The sequence below is a fragment of the Larus michahellis genome, chromosome 2, assembly GCF_964199755.1.
Source record: "Larus michahellis chromosome 2, bLarMic1.1, whole genome shotgun sequence".
NCBI lineage: Eukaryota > Metazoa > Chordata > Aves > Charadriiformes > Laridae > Larus > Larus michahellis.
This window is the reverse complement of record NC_133897.1, coordinates 62,059,051-62,065,050: the sequence shown is the minus strand read 5'-3', so window position 1 is coordinate 62,065,050 and position 6,000 is coordinate 62,059,051.

Below are 6,000 nucleotides of genomic sequence, written 5' to 3'. Positions count from 1 at the left end.
AGGACCATTATGTTTTGAAAAGCAGAATAATGTTAACTGACAGCTTACAGATAACTGTAGATTGCGTGTCTTGGACTCAGCAGGATTTAAAATACCACCACCATCCTGTGTTCCCATGGAAATTCTTATCGCCTTGCCTCTTATGAAAATAACTTTTGATTTGTAACTGTCAATTAATACGTGAACACGTGCACAGGTACGTTTGCCATGAAATGGTAATTTGAAAGGGGAAGCATAGGTGTCCAGGGGTGGAGCAGAGACAACCTTCTGTTCAGTGAGAGGTTCTTGCTCACACTTGTTGTGGCAACCAGGGTCAGCTGACTTGGCTGTTTACCCTGTGGAGGGGTTGCACCTGTGGGGAGGAGCGGACAGGACAGGTGACCCAAACTGACCAACACGGGTATTCCATCCCATCTGCCATGCTCAGTATAAAAGCTGAGGGAGCGAAAGGGTCAGGTTGCCTCTTCTTCAGTGTCTCTGTTTCTTCAGTGACTGATGTCTGAGGACATATCTATTTCATTATTTCCTTTTTATTTTATTATTAATATTTCATTAAAGTAGTTTTTTTTCTAAACTCATAAATCTCTTTATCTCTCTTCTTCCTCTCCTTGGAGTGAGAGGTGGGGGAGAGCATCCATTTCCTGTCATTGTCCGACTTGGCCTAAACCACAACAGTAGGGCTTACTGCTGAAAGCTCCAGCAATATCAGTATGCATTAAAATTTTGATCTCTGTCTCTTAGGCACTCAGATGACTTTTATTCTTTTGGTATTTGACCACCTGACAAATTTAATGTGTATGTACTCGGTAGGTAAGCACATGTTACTACTCAAAAGCTAAGGTAAATTAATTATGATCTCATTAAATTAAGAGAAAATTGCACAGCTAAACACACTAATAATGTATTTAATCACTAACATCTCACTTTGATCCAGAATCCAGAAGATAATTTTAGCTGTACAATGTCTATTCCATATGGAATTTGGCAGCAGACTGTCAATGTGGAAAGCTGATTGAGAGCAGGATAGGAGGTACTGCTGTCACTTGAAAAGCACGGCAGTTTGCCACGGCGTAACTTGACATATAGTACTTTTCAGGCTTCCAAGAAAGCCAGTACTTAAAATTGTAATGTTAGTTCCAAGTGTAACTTAATAGCTTTTTAAAACTCCTTCTCCTGTTGTGGAGGGGGAAGGGAAGGCAGGAGGGCTAGGTTTGCACTTGGGACTTCTGCTTGTTTAACGAAACCTTTTACAGGCATGGCTCCAGCATCTATGTCAAAAGCCAAGTGTGTGGTGCCATTTCAATTTCAAATTAAACTATCATCTGTCTGTCTATCTTTTGTTGTTTACCCATCTCTCAGAGGAACCTTTTAAACTGGTTAAAAAAGAAAGGAAGACTGTATTCCTACCTAAATCTGTGGGACTCTGAAATAATGCAGCATGTTTGTACCATGCTTAAAGCAACCTAATTCTACTCGCTTCAGGGATAGATCTTTCCATCAACTTGAAGTGATTGTTGCTGCTGCCTTTCACCATGGGCAAATCTTATTTTCCACAGTAGAGCTATCAAGATAGGAACGTGGCTGGCAATCTGAAAGGCAACTGAATTTAGATGTCTCTCATTAGTTTCTGCAGTTGAAGTACCCATTGAAAATACGATTGAAGGAACAGAAACCTTGGGAGACCTGCAGTCTCAAGCAGTGTCTGGGGACTGGGTGGGATCTTTGGGCATCTCGTATGGTGCTGGATGTCTTCCAGGCTTTAGGCCATGGAATAAATCCCTGCACCACCTAAGCCACAGATGTTTTTGTGGAGAGTATCATCTAGTAGATTCTGTGGCAAATATCTTCTTTCCTCCAAATCTCCCTAATTTTAAAATGGCATAAAAAGTAAGACATGTTTCTTCATTGTTGTGACATAAATTTGGTAAGAACAAGCATAAGAATGACTTTTGTTTGTTATGCTTGAAAAAATTACTTAATGCAATATTTCAAATTCTCCATATTTTTTTTTTATATGAAGCTGAGTTGTAGTTGACAAGCTGAACTGTCATGAGTTAAAACTGTGTTATTTCTAGATATCTCTCTGGTATATTTTTATCTTTTTGTGCTTGTTAAAGCATTGCTATTATAATAAAGATTCCTATGATCTGAAGAAGCCAACTGGCAAAATGGTTTCTAACATGACTAAAGGCAGAATTTGGCCCTTCAAATGAACAGTTCATCTTTTTTGATTAGGGATGAAAAAGCATTGAATTTAAGCTTTGTTCTAAAATGTGGAAACATGTGGAAAGAAAATAAGCATATCTGTCCTCAAGTAACCCAGGAAAAGAGTTGTTGAGGAAGAAGGTGCTATTTTTACCAGTATATTGTCAGCTTTTTAACCCTCAGCACATTTAGATTATTTTTAAAGGAAAACTTAACATTGAAGAATTAAGTTCTCCTTTGATGGTCACATCAGGATTAAGACTGTTTGAATTTTATAAATGATGGGGAAAGCCAAAAGCTGAGAGAACTGGTCAAAGCTTTCTATTATGGGGCAGAGACAATAGGAACCACTATGCCTTTAGACATTTTATCAAGAAACTTATTTCCAGTGCTTGATGACACCAGAAGAATTAGCCATTTTATGTCAAAAGTAAAAGTTCAGGATATAAACTGAAGAGCTTATGACATAGAATGAATTTCCTGAGAGAAAAAAGGATTTTTTTTTAAGGCTTTTTTAAAAAAAGAAAAATATATTCTGAGGTCTTACATTTAAATGGCTTCTAGTACAGTAGTAACAATAGCTCCTCAAAATACACTGTAAATGGAGATCCCTAGCAAATAGAAAGCATGTGAAAGCTGCAACCTTCTTGTTTTTCTTTTTTTTTTTGTCAGAGACAGAAAGTTTTTCCTTGACAAGGAAAACAAATATAGAAGTAGCATGGAGACCATGCGAAACAACTTCAAAATTTATCACAGTTAGTGCTGAAGCATGCCTCAGAGTCTGATGGGCTAAGACAGCCACACCGTCAAGGTCTTTGGAGTCTTCCTCCTTGGAGTAGAATATCTTTGGGCATACCTCATGGAAATGGTTAGGTCTCTCAGTCCCACACTTGTTCCTCCTGTTACATGGGTGGGTATTTTCCACATTTATACCAAATGTATAAACTGGATAACTTATCACATATACTGTGATGTTTCACTGACCATGGAATAAATGGTGAGCTGGAATATATTTGTTTATCTCTAGGCTTATGGAAGTCACCGAATTCCAATCATACCAATGTGGATCATTATTTCCAGAATAACTAGTTCTGGAAATGCAGTGAAAGGGAGGAAGAAAAGCGGTGTGTCGAAGATAGGGAAGAAACAAAAGGGACTTAAAACACCCATAACTTATAATATGATGAAAGGGAAAAACAAATGAGAAAATTTCAATACAATATGGGGTACGTAGCTTCACATTTTTACTGGGGATTTGCTGAAAAGTACTATACAAACAAGACAAACTTGCATAAACTGATTCAATCCTGTATATATTTTAAGCAATGAAGACTATGCTTATTGACAGTATCTAATCTTGTTCCCTGCAAAACACATTTCAGGTTTGATCTGATAGTTATTTAAGTCCACAGAGAGATCACTGTTGACTGTGTAGCCAGATTCTTGTTTTCCTGTATAACTCCAATTCAATGAGAAGAAGCATTATGAGCCATAAACCTCCAAAACTTCAGTGGTCAACCAAAAAATTATTGTACAGAAGTTCCACCATGTAGTGTAAATTTACTATATACATGCTGTCACAGAACCTGAGTTTATATTGCAGCTTTGTTTTCATCTCTCTCACGGAGAAATGCAAAGTCATTAGAGATCTTTAATAATGCTTCAAATTATATGGCAGTCAGAGTCTTCTGTGAAGAGCAAAGGAAAAAAAATGAATTTATTACTTTATAGCTCTTGTTATTCTACTACCTGAAGGTTCAATTGTTGAAGCATATAGCCAGTTGATTCTTGTCTGGTGATTATGGGTCACATCCTCAGCTGGTGAAAGCTGGAAGAGATTCACTGAATTCATAGATCTGCCTATATTTATAGCAGCTGAGGATCTGATTCTTGCATAATTTTATCCACAGCTTTTTTTCTTTTTTTTTTTTAACTCAGCATATCATTGAATTCAAAATTATGGTTAACTAATTTTGCTTGGATGTATACTTCTTTATGCAGGCTGCTTCTGCCACTTATTTGCTGAAAAACGGTGCTCTTGATCTGTCAGCACAGAGAATCTTGCTTCTTAAAATCGAGATTCCAATTTAGCTTTTCCAATTTAACATGCTTTCATTCCATTTCCATGCAGTTATGCATTTTTCAAAGGGAAACAATACCCATCTGTAATCTCAAGGGTGTCATTGTTCTAACTCATTTTCCTCCAATTTCTAGTATTCAAAAAAAAAGAAAAGTAAAATCCCCAGACATTATTTTAGGTTCCTTGCATGGTATTTGGATTTTCTAAATATTTACATTGACAGAATTAACTCACTCCTGACTTTAAAATACCAGTACTACTTCTTTTAAAAACTTTGTTTATGACTATTTTGAATGAGGACGTGCATTTTATGCTTACATTTTCATCTGTATTACAATACTTCTGGCTAATGAAACAGTCCTAAGAAGGCAGTTGATGAGGTACAGGTTTGTCCGTGCATTAGGTATTGATGTATCAGTGCTGTCTGGCTCTGTATAACTTGCTATGTCAGTAAACCTGTTTATTTCATAATCAATGAAGCCATTTTCTGTGCAAGTCAAATGAGGGATGATACATATTTAAAGTATTTGTTTCTGAAAAATCTGTATTCTGTTGTTTGGAACAGGACCCTATTATTTAATGTTATTCAGCCCCTGACATTGCTCAATCTAAATTCACCTCCCTCCAGTTGAGAATTAAGTCATAGAATCATAGAATCCTCTAGGTTGGAAGGGAACGTTGAGATTATTGAGTCCAACCAGCAACCCAACACTGACAAAACCACTGCTAAACCACGTCCCTAAACATCACGTGTACCTGTCTTTTAAATACCTCCAGGGATGGCGGTTCTACCACTTCCCTGGGCAGCCTGTTCCAATGTTCAATAACCCTTTCTGTTAAGAAGTTTTTCCTAATATCCAATCTAAACCTCACCTGGCGTAACTTGAGGACATTTCCTTTTGTGCTATCGCTTGTCACTTGGGAGAAGAGACCGACCCCCAACTCGCTACAACCAATTTTCAGGTAGTTGTAGAGAGCAATAAGGTCTCCCCTCAGCCTCCTTTTCTCCAGGCTAAACAACTCCAGTTCCCTCAGCCGCTCTTCATAAGACTTGTTCTCTAAACCTCTCACCAGCCTCGTTGCCCTTCTCTGAACTTGTTCCAGAACCTCAATGTCTTTCTTGTAATGAGGGGCCCAAAATTGAACACAGCACTCAAGGTGTGGCCTCAGCAGTGCTGAGTACAGGGGAACTATCACTTCCCTAGTCCTACTCACCACACTATTCCTGATACAGGCCAGGATGCTGTTGGCGACCTTGGCCACCTGGGCACACTGCTGGCTCATATTCAGCCAGCTGTCAACCAACACCCCCAGGTCCTTTTCCATCGGGCATGTTTCCAGGCACTCTTCCCCACGCCTGCAGCGCTGCATGGGGTTGTTGTGACCCAAGTGCAGGACCCAGCACTTGGCCTTGTTGAACCTCATACCATTGGCCTTGGCCCATTGATCCAGTCTGTCCAGATCCCTCTGCAGAGCCTTTCTATCCTCGAGCAGGTCGACACTCGCACCTAACTTGGTATCATCAAATAATATCCAATCTAAAATACAATATCCAAATAAAATCCAATCTAATATCCAATCTAAACCTCCCCTCATGCAACTTGAGGCCATTTCCTTTTATCGTATCACTTGTCACTTGGGAGAAGAGACCAACCGCCAAGTCTCTACAACCTCCTTTCAGATAGTTGTAGAGAGTGATAAGGTCTTCCCTCGGC